The following is a 17,461-nucleotide window of genomic DNA, read 5'->3' on the forward strand; positions in this document are numbered from 1 at the left end:
GTGGAATCAGTATCACAAAAAGAAGGTTGGACTAAAAATTGTTCAGGCCGGGTTCAACGTCACCTTCGTGACCTGTATCTTTATGTGTATCATTGCTTTTAGGGGAGATTACAGCGCCTCATGCAAGTGCCAGTTGATGGAACATGGAGAATGTTTGGGTCTGACCCATAGGGATTCCTGTGTGGCATAGACACTGATTCAAGGGTTCTATTTTATTTTATTAGGCCTAGGCTTCTATTTAAAATATATATAAGTCAGCTAGGATAAAGATCATCAACAGTGGGGTTTAATGGGTAGTCCACCTTTCTTGTGCTTTTTTCCAAACCCCCCAGCATGCCACTGGGTTCTGGGCCTATCGTTTCCCTCATGGACTGCTGGTCCTGTAGCTACCCATGTGAGAACTGACTTGCGGCATGACATGTTACCCATGTGTTACTGGGCCACATGATACATGGATGAAACAGTAAACAGAAGGACTGAAAATCAGGGTGAATGAACGAAGGATACCATGAAAAAACTTCTGTAATATAACACGTTTTGAAGGCTTCATCAGAAGTCAGTAGCCTGTTCTCTGTCAGTCCTGTGACTTATTGAACATACTTCACTATGGAGTATCTTGTGTTGTAATTTTCCTTCCTCAACATGGGTGACACGCCACCACCGTGGCCAGCCATAGGCTGTGGCGATCACATGACCTGCGACATCCAGGATGTTAACATGGGTAACTATGGGGCCAGAGGCGAACGAGGAGGGATTGAAGGAGATGGAACCCAGCAGTGAGGACCAGGTAAGTATGCTCACTATTGCTGGTTTGGCCACCCTGGGGGAGTGGGCGGAAAAAAAGTCAGCGGGACAACTGCAACCTTATATTAGGATTAACCCTGTTAAACCAGGCATACTGCCTGGTAGGGTTAATCCTGCTAATTAAAATGATATCTGTTTTGTGAATATCGGTTGTGGCATTCCCACGAAAACAATGGGTGTTTACTGTGTTAGCACATGACCATGAGGCAGCCACTCTCAAATTTTTACAATGCAAAAACATAAAAATAAAATTAGACCAGCACCTTCAAACAATATGTAATAAAGTACAGATGGAAACATGGATTATTCTGTATTGCACTGCTGTTATACTTACTATAAATAAAAATCGGAAGCTATATAACTAGATTTTTGGAACATTTAGGCAAAAGTTTTCTTTTTGTTTTACTGTACAGCCCCTTTAATATACAATACCTTGTAAAAACAGAATTTTGAGAGGTGTGGCCACTGGGATCCTCAACGCCCATCGGGACACCAGCGAATGGAACTGTAATGAGCATTCATGACCGCTGATCCTTTCACCTTTCTGGACTGTCGAAGATAACTGAGACTGTGAACTGATATAGTCCAAGACAACTCATAGAAAGTACTAAGCCATTCGGCAAGAGTCAGAACCTAACATCCACATCAACAGGCACATCAATAGGGGATGGGATGGGCATCCTAATGGCCATTTGTGTCCCAAATTTTTCAACCTTCTAAATTCAAAGCCATTCTGTATATTATGAGCATACAGCCAGTCCTTTATAAATATATGTTCCTTTCTTCTGCTATCAGCTCAGACCTTCCTCTCCTACACAAGCCTACACTATGCTGACTTTATAACCTTTGCAGATGGGTAAATAAAGACATGCACAGTCAGGGGAGTAGCTAAAGACTCATGGGCCCTGGTGTAAGAGTTCAGCCCCCCTTCCCTTAGTGCTGTGTGGCCAGGTGCAGGGAAGCACATTGCCTACGTGCTGCCTGAGGCAAAAATGGAAACAGCACCCCCTATGCCAAATTCTGACCAGCATGCACTTTCTATAATACAGGTGTTTTCTTATGCAGCACAAGGGTCTTTGGGCCCCCTCAGGCTCCTGGGCCCAGTAGCGACTGCTACCTCTGCACCCCCTATAGCTACACCCCTGTGCACAGTATTTTAGTATATGCAGTAAAAAATGACTCATTGTCAGCAGTTATCCACATAATTCATATGTATTCTGATAGCCCTCACTGAAAAATCATATTGTATCGATCACTAAAATGACATATTTGCAGAAGGTCTTGCCACCATAGTTTATAGCAACTCATTATCCAGTCTATTGATTTATTTTTCATTTTCTCATTATTTTCACTGACATGAAATGTATAAGTACTACTATTTTTCAATCAAAGGTTTCATCTATAATAGTAAGGCCTCATGCCCACGACCGTGTCGTATTTCGGCCCACGAACTGCGGATGCGCAAAATGCGTGCAATTTTTCTCACTCCAATCAGTAGAAATGACTATTGTCTGCAATATAGACAATAATTGGACATGGTTTATAATTTGCGGAATGGACATATGGATACGGACACCGCGTGCTGTCCGTTTATTTTTTGTGGACCCATAGAGGCCACAGCCACATGTGGCATATATACATTTTACATAGCATTTATAAAAGCAGCAAATATATTTTGTAAGCTGTGGAAATATTCCTAAACTTGAGATGCAGTGGGTGTGCATTTTAACTCTGCAGCATCTCAACTTATGGTAGGGACTTGTGCTGCTAATTTTACACATTGCAATGCTGAGGGTGAAATCTGCAGCCAATTTTCAGCCAAAAAACGCATGTAACACCTACATTTTGCAGCTGGTTTGTAGTGGATCCTCCACAATAAAACGTACCACATGTGGTCATACCCTTAGGCTACTTTCACATCTGCACTTTCCCTTTCCGCTATTGAGATCCGTCGTAGGATCTCAATAGCGGGGGGAAAACGCTTCCGTTTTGTCCCTATTCATTGTCAATGGGGACAAAACGGAACTGAACGAAACGGAATGCACCAGAATGCATTCCGTTCCGTTTGGTTGCGTCCCCATCGTGGACAGAATAACGCTGCAAGCAGCGTTTTTCCGTCCGCGTTGTGGTGCGGACCAAGGCGGATCCGTCATGACTCACAATGTAAGTCAATGGGGACCGATACGTTTACTCTGACACAATAGAAAACTGATCCGTCCCCCATTGACTTTCAATGGTGTTCATGACGGATCCGTCTTGGCTATTTTAAAGATAATACAACCAAAACCGTTTGTAACGGATGCAGGCGGTTGTATTATCGTGACGGAAGCATTTTTGCGGATCCATGATGGATCCAGCAAAAACGCCTGTGTGAATGTAGCCTTACTTACTTCACTAATTGCAATGGAAAGATCCTCAAAATATGAGGAATACATTTCATTTTCTTATTATATAACAATTCTAAATAAAAGATCAGTTCAAAGACTTTGACAGCTTCACTACCGAAACTACATACACTACTTAAAGTGTAATTAGTATTGTACAGGTGAAACTCGAAAAATTAAAAATATCGTGCAAAGTTAATTTATTTCATTAATGCAACTTAAAATTTGAATATTGTGAAAAGGTTCAATATTCTAGGCTCAAAGTGTCAGACTCTAGTCAGCTAATTAATCCATATCCCCTGAGCAAAGGGTACCTGAGATTGTGACTTTGGGGTTTCATAAGCTGTAAGCCATAATCATCCAAATTATAACAAATAAAGGCTTGAAATATCTCACTTTGCATGTAATAAGTCTATCTCACATAGTACTAATAAAATTTATGATTATTTGAAATACAACTGCTGATGGAGTTATAATTTGTTATTTTGAATTGATCTATGTATCTTAAGATTGGTTATCTCATATATTAGTTTCACCTTTTAAGTTGCATTACTGAAACAAATGAACTTTGCACGATATTCTAATTTTTCGGGTTTCACCTGTATGTCTTTGCAGAATGTACTTCTACCCCAAGAATATGGCACATTTAGTTGCTTCCTAGAGCGTAGCAATAGGGTTGCAGTTGCACCCACAACCTTGTGCATGAGAAAGCCAGAGGCCTCACGACCACATATGGGCCCCAGTTATGCTTTTAGCTAGCTCAGGCTGCCTAGAAACCATTGGGCTCTATAGATATACAAGTACTAAAGTTGTCAGCATACTTGCCTACAGGCCTGATTTTACCAAGTCAATTCCATGAAACTGGACCTTGCAAACCTCACCCAAAAGTGGGTGTTTTGGGGGCATTTCTAGGGTGGGGCTTAAAGGGAATCTGTCAGCCTCAAAACACAGACCAACCTAGAGTAGGTGGTGTATAGTGTCAATGAGGCTGAGTCCGATGATGTCATTTTTATATTCATACTTGCTTGCGTTATGACACAAACCAGCCGTAAAATCCATTGACAGGACTCCCAGCCTCTTGCACATAATGGCGGAGACTCAAAGAGGAGTCCTCCCAGTGCATTTTACTGCTGGTTTGTCAGAGCACAGCGTTGGAATGCAAGCAAGTATGGACACAAAAATTACATAATCGGACACAGAACCACTGCTTCCGCCAGTTTGGGGGGTGCTTTGGAGCTGAAAGATTCCTGGGCGATTTTAAATTTTTCATTTTTTACTCCCAGCCTTCTCAAAGCCACATCTTTTTTATTCCTCTATTCACCTAGTCGTATGAGAATTTGTATTTTTGCGGGATAAGTTGTACTTCCTATTGATACCATTTACGGTTGCATACGATTAAAAAAAATGGGAAAAAATTCCAAATAGGGTGGAATTATAAAAGAAACCACAGTTCTGCCACAGTTTTATGGGTTTGGTTTTTGCATTGTTTCCTATGCTATAAAACTGACCTGTTGCGTTCATTCTCTGGGTCAGTATTATTACAATGATACCACATATGTATATTTTTTCTTGCATTTTAATACTGAAAAAGAAATCGAAACTTTGGAAAAAACTAATCTTTTCTTTGCATCGCCATATTCTGACCCCCACACCTTTTTTTTCTTTTACAGTATGTGTATAGAGCTTTGTGAGGGCTCATTTTTGTGCGGGCAATCTGTTTTGATCACTTTTAGTTCCATTCCAGCTGAAGCGACCAAAAAGCAGTCATTTGGCCATTTTGACTTTATTTTTTTGTGTTTCGCCATTTGCTGTATCTGATAAATATAGTAAGGATGTTTTCACACACACATGATGTTTATTTTTTTAATAATTTATGTATTTTTATTTTAGAGAAAAGGGGGGGTGATTAGAATTTTTATATATTTTTTATATTTTAAAAGCTTTTTTTTTCTTACACTTTTTAATAGTTCCCCTGGGAACTTTAACAAGCAATCATTAGATTGCTTCTCTCATAGATTCCAATGCATTACAGTCTATAAGAATTTCACTGTGTTTCTATGGAGCCCTGCCAAAGGCTCACCATAGGAACCTATATGCAGCAACCTCGGATCATTCAGGAGGACTGAGGCCGCCGCATACACCATCCGGCTCCCCTCATCCTTGCTAGGGGGAGCTGGTGCTCGGCCAGTAGCACACGCTCCCAGTTTATAACCTCACAGATGATGTGGTCGCATTTGACTACAGCATCTGAGGGGTCAAATGTGTGCGATCAATGTTATCCTCAATCGTATACGTTAGCCCTGGGTGCCTGCTGTTATGGACAGCAGCTGCATCCAAAATGCTGCAGTGCCATGGCTACAATGATTGTGGAAACCGCCTCTTAGTAAAATATCTGTGGGTAAGTACAATATCATCCACTGCAAAATTCCCTGGATTAAAGTTGAAATGAAAGGGTTTTAACAATGATTGATGGCATATCGCTAGGATATTTCTTCAGTGTGTCAGATAGGTACAGGTCCCACCTATGGGACCCACTCCTATCTCCAGGACAGGGCCCCTGAAGTGCAGGAAAGCACACTGTGCATGAGCAGCATGCTCTCCATTCACTGGTATGGGAATTCTGAAAATAGTCGAGCAAGTGAGACCCATAGTGGTGAATGGAGAGTGCACGGCACATGCACCACCACCTCTCAATCCACTACTATGGGACTGTTGGAAATAGCTGAGCCTCTTTGAGTTCACCACCCATAAGATGCTATTTTACCGACTTCCACACTGAAGATGGTAGCCTAGCAAACAGAACAGGACATATCACCGTCCTCACCCGATTTATTCTGCGGGTTACCAGTAAAATTTGTTAATACACCGATTTAGAAGAGCAATTATATTGCAAAGTCTTGCACTATAGTCATTTTTTCTTGTGAAACTGGATGTACACTTTAAGGGCTGGTCCTCTCTGCGAGGGGGCTGTTGGAAAGGTGTCAGTGTATAGTGAAATGTTTAAAAATGAAATAAATTACATTTTCAGCACCGAAAGTACAGATTATATTTTTCCCTCCAAAGCTTCAGAAAGTGGAATGAATAAAAATATTTTAATAGTTGTATTTTTTTTTTAATGCAACTGGCTGTCTATCCGTCGGAATATTTATTGCCACTTGTATATGCATAGTGAAATCTTGTTCCACATTGCCCATGACTATTTTAGCTTTTTCAGTTTATTTGCAACATATGTGTGTATTACATTTGCATACAATTATGCAGTTTGAGTAATAATAGAATACATTTGCATACATATGGCTTTTCTAGAAACCTGGCTCACACACAGCAAACTTAGAAATGTGGCCACTGGATTTCCATTCGTACGGGTTACCCCTTGTGAGTGAATTGAATGTTTTTTGTTTGTAGGAAATTTGTGATAATTATTACACGTTGCCCCTAATTGAAATTGGAATGGAAATGAATAGTGAATGTTTTGTATAGTAATATTGGATGGGGAGAATAAGTCATTTCTATCTGTCTATGTATCTACAGATGTAGCGGTGCTTAACTAGATGGTTAACGCGTTAATTAAACAATGGCGAGAAAATGTTAATTGACTTTTTTCAATGGATTCCAATGGCTTTTGTCAGGAGATAACACTGTGACGTGTTATCAGAGTCCATTTTAGCTCAGCTACATCTGTATCTATCTAATATCTATCTGTTTCCGTCTGTCTCACCATCTATCCATCTATCTAAAAGAGGCAAACTAAAATAAATAAAACTAAGTTAATGTGGACGTGCACATAAGCTGTGGCTACAATACAAAAGCAAACACTGAATATATAGATTTTGAATTGTATTACTGCTGTATTAACTAAACACATACACATGAGGTTCTTAGCAGACATTTTGATCAAAGTGTTAACTGATGTTATAGACGGGACCCAATACTATAACATACTTACCTTTCTTTGGGCCTAGGCATCTAAATAAACTCTGAGATTGTAGCTAACTATACTCCAGTCTCTGCAATAATAAATCTATCTATCTGTCTATCTAGAACTAGAAGTAGCAGCACACCACTATATGCACTAAGACACAAGTAAACAGTGAATATGTGAAAAAGGTAAAATGCATGACTGCTATACTTACTATTAGGCCTCTTTCACACGGGCGAGTATTCCACGCGGATGCGATGCGTGAGGTGAACGCATTGCACCCGCACTGAATACCGACCCATTCATTTCTATGGGGCTGTTCAGATGAGCGGTGATTTTCACGCATCACTTATGCGTTGCGTGAAAATCGCAGCATGCTCTATATTCTGCGTTTTTCACGCAACGCAGGCCCCATAGAAGTGAATGGGGTTGCGTGAAAATCGCAAGCATCCGGATGCGGTGCGATTTTCACGCATGGTTGCTAGGAGACGATCGGGATGGAGACCCGATCATTATTATTTTCCCTTATAACATGGTTATAAGGGAAAATAATAGCATTCTGAATACAGAATGCATAGTAAAATAGGGCTGGAGGGGTTAAAAAAAATAAAAAATAATTTAACTCACCTTAGTCCACTTGATCGCGATGCCCATCATCTCCTTCTGACTCCTTTGTTGAATAGGACCTGTGGTGAGCATTAAATACAGTTACAGGACCTTTGATGACGTCACTCCGGTCATCACATGGTACATCACATGATCTTTTACCATGGTGATGGATCATGTGATGACCGGAGTGATGTCATCAAAGGTCCTGTTCCTGTAATTAATGCTCACCACAGGTCCTGTTCAACAAAGGAGACAGAAGGAGATGCCGGGCCGCGATCAAGTGGACTAAGGTGAGTTAAATTTTTAATTTATTTTTTTAACCCCTCCAGCGCTGTTTTACTTTGCATTCTGTAATCAGAATGCTATTATTTTCCCTTATAACCATGTTATAAGGGAAAATAATACAATCTACAGAACATTGATCCCAAGCCCGAACTTCTGTGAAGAAGATTACAATGTTTTGCACTCGCGCGGAAAAATCGTGAGTGTTCCGGCAACGCACCCGCACATTTTCCCGCAACGCCCATGTGAAAGAGGCCTTAGACAAAGTACAAGCTCTTAGCACATAGGCAGGTGGGCGGGAGTGCAAGGTTCCTGCAGAGGATGCCTGTTCCCTTCTATACATAGAAATAAACTAAGACTGAACCAGCCATGGTAGCTTGCACCTGCTTTTAACTTAGGCTACTTTCACATTAGCGTTTTTTGCGGATCTGTCATGGATCTGCAAAACCGCTTCCGTTACAATAATACAACCGCATGCATCCGTCATGAACGGATCCGGTTGTATTATGTCTTCTATAGCTATGACGGATCCGTCTTGAACACCATTGAAAGTCAATGGGGGTCGGATCTGTTTTCTATTGTGCCAGATTGTGTCAGAGAAAACTGATCCGTCCCCATTGACTTACATTGTGTGTCAGGACGGATCCGTTTGGCTCAGTTTCGTCAGACGGACACCAAAATGCTGCAAGCAGCGTTTTGGTGTCCGCTTCCAGAGCAGAATGGTGGCTGAACGGAGGCAAACTGATGCATTCTGAGCGGATCCTTTTCCATTTAGAATGCATTAGGGCAAAACTGATCCGTTTTGGACTGCTTGTGAGAGCCCTGAATGGATCTCAGAAATGGAAAGCCAAAACGCCAGTGTGAAAGTAGCCTCATCCACCTGGAGGTGCTGGTTCATTCTTTGTTTCTATCTATCTATCCATGTAGAGTAAATGTGTTGGTCACACCTGCATTAGGGCATTGTGTGTTCTTTCAGGATTTCAGGCACGTTTGCCTAATGGTTGACACTGTATGGGGAACTGCGGGTGCTGGTGAGGTGAATGTGACTCCTTTTGTTATTTTAAATTATGAACTGTTTTTAAGAAAAATTAATAAGGTTGGCTAACACATACATAAATCATAGAATCTGGTTGGCAGCCAAGTGGGCATCACATCTAAGACTAACTTTCCTTCTGTGAACACTTGAGACAGCTTTATTCACCTGGAGTTCTCTTGACATGAATGTTTTAGCTATATTAAGCATTGTCCATAAAATAATTCTAGGGCATCGTTTTATTAGAATTGTGCTTTATGTTATTCCTACTGGAACATGTAGAGAAATCCAGCACAGGCCATTAGAATCCATGCATGCTTTATTTGAAAATTCAGTACATATAAGTGTAGGATCGTTTCGGACTTATTCACGTCCTAAGTCATAAGGATGTGAATATGTCGAAATACGTAAACAGGAGTAACGGAGATTCTGTTCCTACAATCATATGTACAGAATTTTCAAATAAAGCATGCATGGATTTTAACGACCTGTGCTGGATTTCTCTACATGTTTGAAGCAGTTGTGATCCAGACCTATCCTGGCATGGCATGTGTCCTCACTTCAGGTAAGCTGGAGCTCTTGTTTTGTATTTCTACTGGAACTCTATGAGTCAGTCGGGTGTGGCCTACACAGTCTGATACTACTGTCTAATTAGTGTTCACAGTGTCAGACTGTATAGGAACACATATTAATTAACAATGGGGATGGTAAAACCCACGTTTGAGTTTATTCATACCTTTTCAAGATAACTAAGCAGCAGGACATAGCATAGTAGGGCAGACCAGACAGGTGCAGGTACGGGGGAAACAATATGATTAGGATAGGGCGATCAACCACAAAGACCAGGATTGTTCAACAGTGTGTTGCCTTCCTGTTGCTTGAGTTCGACATATCACAGATTGGGTTGATAGATTACTGGGAGGGGCTGGCAAAGACCTAGCGATCATGATCCACATTGGAACCAATTACAAAGAGGTAAGTGGAGCGTCCTTAAAAATTATTTCAGTGAATTAGGTCGCAAGCTCAGGGCAAGGACATCAAGCAGCAGGAGATTAGGGAGATTAACAAGTGGCTCAAGAACTGGTGTAGGAAAGAGAAGTTTAGGTTCCTGGAGAACTGGGCCAATTGCTGTGTCTGCTACATGCTCTATTATAATGATGGGCTACACCTCAATGGGGAAGGTGCAGCTGTTTTGGGGGATCCTAAACTCTAATTGTGAGAGGTACATACCTTATAGGAATAAAAGGGTAAGAAACAAGAAAAAAACTATGTGGATAAATGAGGAGGAAATAAATTACAATAAGAAAGCATTTACATCACTAAAACAGGAAGAAATATAAGGAAAAAATAGAATATGTAAAAGACAAATCAAAGCAGCCAAGCTGGAGATGTAAAGAATCATTGCCAGAGAGAGTAATACTAAGGCTACTTTCAGACTAGCATTCAGAGAGGATCCGTCTGGTGTCTGCACAGACGGATCCTCTCCTATAATGCAGACGTTTGGATCCGTTCAGAACGGATCCATCTGCATTATAGTTTAAAAAAAATTCTAAGTCTGAAAGTTGTTCAGACGGATCCGTCCAGACTTTACATTGAAAGTCAATGGGGGACGGATCCGTTTGAAAATTGAGCCATATAGTGTCAACTTCAAACGGATCCGTCCCCATTGACTTACATTGTAAGTCTGGACGGATCCGTTTGCCTCCGCACGGCCAGGCGGACACCCGAACGATGTCCGCCTGCTGAGCGGAGCGGAGGCTGAACGCTGCCAGACTGATGCATTCTGAGTGGATCCGCATCCACTCAGAATGCATTGGGGGCTGGACGGATGCGTTCGGGGCCACTTGTGAGACCCTTCAAACGGAGCTCACAAGCGGAGCCCCGACACTAGTGTGAAAGTAGCCTAACCCTAAAATATTCTTCAATTATATTAATGGTAAAAAGTTTAAATCCAAAAGTGTTGGTCCTTTACAGAGTGATGAGGAAGAAGTTGTAGAGAGCGATGAGGAGAAAGCAAATTTATTAAATCTTTTTTTCTCCACCATATTCACTGAGGAAAATAAACGGTCAGATGAAATGCAGATTGTTAAAGTAAACCCCCTTATTAAAAGTGGTCTGTTTTACCCAGGAAGGAGTACAGCAGCATCTTAAAAAGACTGAAATAGACAAATCGCCAGAACCAGGTGGCATACGCCCCTATATCCCAAGATAATTAACTACTGTAATAGACAGACCCTTATTTCTCTATATTGACAGGGAGCCTTCCACAGGACTGGCGCTTAGCAGTTGTGGTGACAGTATTCAATAAGGGGTCAAAAGCAGACCCCAGAAACTATAGGTCGGTAAGTTTAGCATCTCTCATGGGTAAAGTGTTTGAAGGTTTTCTAAGGGATGCTATCTTGGAATGCCTCAATGAAAATAAGTGTATAACAGCATATCAGAATCCATCATGTCAAACTATTGTAATCAGTTTCTATGAGGAGGTAAGTTCTAGACTTGACCGTGGTGAGTCAATGGATTTCATAAATCTTGACTTTTCCAAAACATTTGATGCTGTGCCACATAAAAGGTTAGTATAGAAAATGTATGTATGTGGGTAAGTAACTGGCTCAGTCATAGAAAACAGAGGGTTTTTATTAGATAAGATAAGATGCCTTTATTGTCACTGTACAATACAATGTAATACAATGTACAATACAATGAAATGTTGTTTGGAGCAATCCTGGACGCCATGGACAGAGGACCTTTCACCTTGAAAAACATTGTGAACTAAGTATGCTGCCATGGAGAGCGGCGCCCGGGGATCTCACTGCACTAACTATTATCCCTGGGCGCCGCTCCGTTCTCCCGTTATCCCCTCCGGTATCTTCACTCACTAAGTTATAGTAGGCGGTGTCTGCCCTTGTCCTGTGGGCGTCTCCTTCTCCTAGGCTGTAGCGCTGGCCAATCGCAGCGCACAGCTCACAGCCTGGGAGAGAAAAAACTCCCAGGCTGTGAGCTGTGCGCTGCGATTGGCCAGCGCTGCAGCCTAGGAGGGGGAGACGTCCGGAGGGCATAACGGGAGAACGGAGCGGCGCCCAGGGATAATAGTAAGTGCAGTGAGATCCCCGGGCGCCGCTCTCCATGGCAGCATACTTAGTTCACAATGTTTTTCAAGGTGAAAGGTCCTCTTTAAACTAAAGCATTACACTAGAAAAAACAAAAAACATTGCACTAGAAAGCATTACTATTCCCAGTTCACAGCATATATATATATATATATATATATATATATATATATATAGCAAGAGCAAAGTAGGAAGTGCTTATGAGTATTAATATATTTATTAATGATCTTGTAGAAGGCTTGCACAGTAAAATATAAATTTTTGCAGATGACACTAAACTGTGTAAAGTAATTAACACAAAATTGGACCGTACACTGCTGCAGGTGGATCTGCATAGATTGGAGGCTTGTGCAGATGAGGTGTAACACTGATAGACGTAAGGTTATGCACATGGGAAGGAATAATGCAAGTCAACCCTACATACTTCATGGTAAAACACTGGGTAACACTGACATGGAAAAGGACTTCCTGACACTTTACAAATAACTAGTCAGACCACACATGGAGTTCTGTGTACAGTTCTGGGCTCCTGTAAATAAAGGCAGACATAGCAGAGCTGGAGAGGGTCCAGAGGAGGGCAACAAAAGTAATAACTGGAATTGGTGGACTACAGTATCCTGAAACATTATCAAAATTATAGTTATTCTGTTTAGAAAAAAGACAACTGAGGGGGTCAGTACAGAGATCTCTACCATGATCTATTTATACCCAGGACTGTGACTGTTATGAGGGGACATCCTCTGCATCTAGAAGAAAGAATACTCTGTCTGAGGAGGTGGTGATGGTGAATTCACTAAAAGAGTTGAAGAGGGGCCTGAATGCATTTCTGGAGAAGGGTCGTTGATCCAGGGAGTTATTCTGACTTCCTGATTGGCATCGGGAAGAAGTTTTTTCCCCTTAAATGAGGAAAATTGGCTTCTACCTCAGGTTTTTTTTTGCTTTCCTTTGGATCAACTTGCATGATAACAAGTTCACCTGAATGGACGGATGTTGTTTTTTAGGCCTAGCAAACTATGTTTTGAAGTGCAGCAGATAATTAAATTTGTTTGAAAAGTCGAAACACATGCTCTGGACTGATTGTCATTATAAAGCAACAGTTACCTCCATAAAACTGTTATAAATAATTCTGAAAGGTTTTAAAACTCATATTTTCCATTTTTATCTAAATTCCCCATCCAACTGTAGGAACAGAAGGCCTACTTCTCAAAGCTATAGCACTTTGATCCAGATCTCCTACTACCCTCCAAGTCTTACTATCAGAGGTCCAGAAAGCAGTTGGGTTACTGTATGCAAAGTGTTAAAATTGAAGTACTGTAATGATTTTTCTTTCCCTGTACTTACAGAATTGACATGGAGGGAATTATTTTCCTGATTCAGTATACAGTAAATACTGTGTAATGAAGTCAGGCGGCACAGCGTACTGGTTGAGGGGTGCTCGGTTTGTGTGGAGGTAATCCCAAAATCAGAAGAATGAAAGAAAACCGTCACTCCCAAAAATCTTTGCTGGTGATAGATTTATTGGTCACTCATATGACGCGCGGCGTTACATATGTTCTTCCACTCATACTGCTGCTCACTTCTTGTTTGAAAAAGGCACCTGTGAGTGCCGAAACGCCGCGCGTCATATGAGTGACCAATAAATCTATGGCCAGCAAAGATTTTTGGGAGTGCCGGTTTTCTTTCATTCTTCAGTATACAGTGACTCTTGAAACCTTTTCAAAAATGGCTGAAAGAATGGGTCATATTGTATAGAGCAGGCATCCTCAAACTTTGGCCCTCCAGCTGTTGTAAAACTAGAACTCCCAGCATGACCGAACAGCCTACAGGTATCAGCCTACAGCAGGGCATTGTGGGAGTTGTAGTTTTACAACAGCTGGAGGGCCGCAGTTTGAGGATGCCTGGTATAGAGATTAGAGAAGATCAAAAATTGCAACCTAGGCATGAGTTGGCACACATATCATCACATATCAATTACATTTGTCTAATATTAATTGACCCCAAGGAGACAAAAACCTGTATTGTAAAAAGAGAGCATGCTATATTAAAGATGTTTTCCAAGATTTAAAAAAATAATAAGCTAAAAAATTGCCATTAATTAATAAATCTCCTGTCATTCCAGCATCATTACTTCAGTGGTCACCACCATTTATGGTTGATTTTCATGAAGCAGTCATGTGCCATACACCCATTTGACAGCTGCAACCAGTTACTGGGCTCAGCAGTGATGCTGGCATGTATGACACAAGTCATGCCGATGTATAGCACATCACCACTGCAGATAGATCCCAAACGTTCGATGGCATTACTGGAGCAGCGGAATTGCAAAGGTTAGGTGATAGATCTATGATTGCAGTGAACTGCACTGCTGGTACCCTCACCAATCACTAGAAACCCCCTCCACTTCCTTCTCACCAAAGCCCTGACAGTAGAGCATGCATGGTGCCCTTCAGAGTCTATGGAACTGACAGGAAGACAGCAGAGTACAGCACTTCTCTGCTTCCATCATCCCTATAGACAAGGGATGGCCAACCTGAGGCTCTCCGAGTTGCAAAACTACAACTCCCATCATGCCCGGGCAGTCTACAGCTATCAGCCTACAGCAGGGCATGGTGGGAGTTGTAGTTTTAAAACAGCTGGGGAGCCGCAGGTTGGCCATGCCTGCTATAGACTTTAAATGGAGGGGCCATGTGCATGCTTGACTACTGCTGCATTTAAACTCCTCATTGTTCTTGTGCTCATGACTGTTTCAAAAATGTACAAAATGATGTAAGGAATCCGTTACCTCCACTTGCAACTTCTACTGTTGGGAGACCATATTTGAGGGAAATTGCTCATTATTACAGTAGTTCTTAGAAAATAACTTATTATTACAGTAGTTCTTAGAAAATAACTTGGTCAAAAGGGCAGCACGGTGGCTCAGTGGTTAGCACTGGTGCCTTGCAGCACTGGAGTCCTAGGTTCGAATCCGACCAAGGGCAACATCTGTACGTTCTCCTCATGTTTGTGTGGGTTTCCTCCGGGTACTCCGGTTTCCCCCCACAATCCAAAGACCTACTGATAGGGAACTTAGATTGTGAGCCCCATTGGGGACAGCCCGGTGCTAATGTCTGCAAAGTGCTGCGGAATATAGTAGCGCTATATAAGTGCATAAAATAAATAAATAAATAATCCAACTAAGTGACCCAGCATTTTCATCATAAATTTATATAAGAAAATAAATTTCTTTAGCTACAGAAACATTTAGATCCACTTGACGGAAAGGTGCACAGTCCAGTACCACTGTTTTTATGATCCATATGCTCAATGCCATGACTAAATAAGAGGAGAAACAAAGGGAAAGGAAGAGAACATTAATAACATGAAGAGAACCATATCAGCCGTGCTCTTCTATGGAACATTGTCTCTGTATAATATTTATATAGACACATTTGCAGAGCTGTTAAACCTAATTATTACTTTGTACTATCAGTTCTTTCTAGTCTCACAACCTAATTGTCGTTGTGCAAGTACATAGAGTAGCAAATGCTGTTCTTTTTAATTAGTGGCTTTCATGTAGTCTGGCCTAAAGGGGAATCAGTGCAGAGCCGTCTATACAAAAGAAATGAAGCCTGTATTAAAATGTTTAATGTAAAATTTGTTGCATTTAAAATAGCATTGTCTGGCTGTGATCTCAAAGTTCCCATCGCTAGGGACAGACTGTTAGCAACACCAAACGCTAGCTAATAGGGCCACAAAAGTCCTTTTAAGGTCTGGTGTAGGTGTGCTATCGATAGGTGTGATATACTGAGTGTTGTGACATACTTATAATATACTTTCTAACATAGGAAGTATATTATAGTGCATTTGTATTGTGCAGCAGTTGTGTGCGGTTCTGCTGCGATACCGATTTCTTGTTGTAGTTGTTGGACAGTATAATTTTGCTACTTTGAAATATTGGTTGAGCTCAAATCTAAGGATCCATGTACTCTGACCTGGAAAAAGGCACTGGTCTGGTGGTGACACTCCTCTATTTGTTCTTAAAGGGAACCTGTCATCTGGATATTTGATTATAATCTAACTAATTATATACAATCATTAACTACTAAAAAGTGCCTTAGATGTATTCACTTACTGGTGTGACAGATGGTTAACTCATAATATACACACAAAGATGCCGCATGCTAATGAGCTGATTTGAGTCCAGCGTGATGTCATTGAGTCCAGCGTTTATTTAATTAACAGCTATAGCCACTCCCCTGCCCAGCTGCTGCTGATTCATATGGAAAGGCGGGGAGAGTCAGGAGCTCATAAATATTCATGACTCATCATTATCAGCTGGAGCTTTTCAATAAGATTGACTGGGTCAATTAAAGAAAGTGACCCAGCATTTTGCTAAGAGAATCAGTCACTTATTTATGTTGCCCTTAGTTAGGACACCATAAAACTGGTGACAGGTTCCCTTTAAATAAAGTTCTTTGGTGACCATGGTCATGTATTTGTTGGATTTTTTCACCTCTCTCTGGTTCCTGGCCCTTTAAAAAATGTATCTCCCTTCCCAAAAAAAAATAAAATTGAATTGCTACTTACCTGACTTATACTTCAGTGCTGAGGTTTCTACACCATGGAGCACCATCTCCTTATTTTTTTTTTCTAGTACAAGATCTCTTTGTACTTTAACCAGTCGACAGCAATTTTCAAGATCTTGTTTATTTTTCTCCTGAAAGTCCAATATAGTTCTAAGATGCTGCCAACTGAAATCCATATCAGTCTAACATATAGTATTCACTTTGACAGCTTCAGAATAGATTTTATTTCTCAGCAGAACCTATTGGCATATAGAAATATGACCAAGTCAGTGAGCAACAAATCTCTACTATAATTCATTAGTTGTAGTGCCACAAAACAAACCAAGTTATTGTTAGGTAATGTTCCTCCATGTTCACATTCTTCATTCAGTCTGCTTTTTATCCTTTTACCCTACGATTCAGGAAAAACTGTCGGTGCCATGCAGCTTTGGGTGCTGCAACTCTACCTGAACTGTGGGACAACAGTTAAAAGGAGATTGCTTGGAGAACCACTGCCCTTAAAACTAACACCCAATTGCCTAAAAAAAGAATACTTGGGTATGTTTGATGACTAGAGATGAACGAAAACTAATCCAATTAGTCTCAAATGTCCCAAAAGTTTGAATTCCAACTAAATCATTTGCAAATCTATTCAGACCATTCTCTCAAAATGACAGCCAGGTGAGAAGAAAGGGAGAAGGTACCTGCCACCAAAAATGTATCATTCGTGGACCGTTTTAATTTAAAAATAAAACCCATTGTGTTATTAGACAGGCTGT

At 41.0% G+C, this 17,461-nt stretch overlaps 1 protein-coding gene across 1 annotated transcript in view; it reads left to right on the top strand.

Annotated features, from left to right (window-relative positions):
* TOX (thymocyte selection associated high mobility group box) overlaps window positions 1-17,461 on the top strand; it is a 284,951-nt gene that overhangs the window by 139,000 nt on the left and 128,490 nt on the right. The window lies entirely within an intron of this gene.

The sequence above is a fragment of the Bufo bufo genome, chromosome 5, assembly GCF_905171765.1.
Source record: "Bufo bufo chromosome 5, aBufBuf1.1, whole genome shotgun sequence".
Classification (NCBI taxonomy): Eukaryota; Metazoa; Chordata; class Amphibia; order Anura; family Bufonidae; genus Bufo; species Bufo bufo.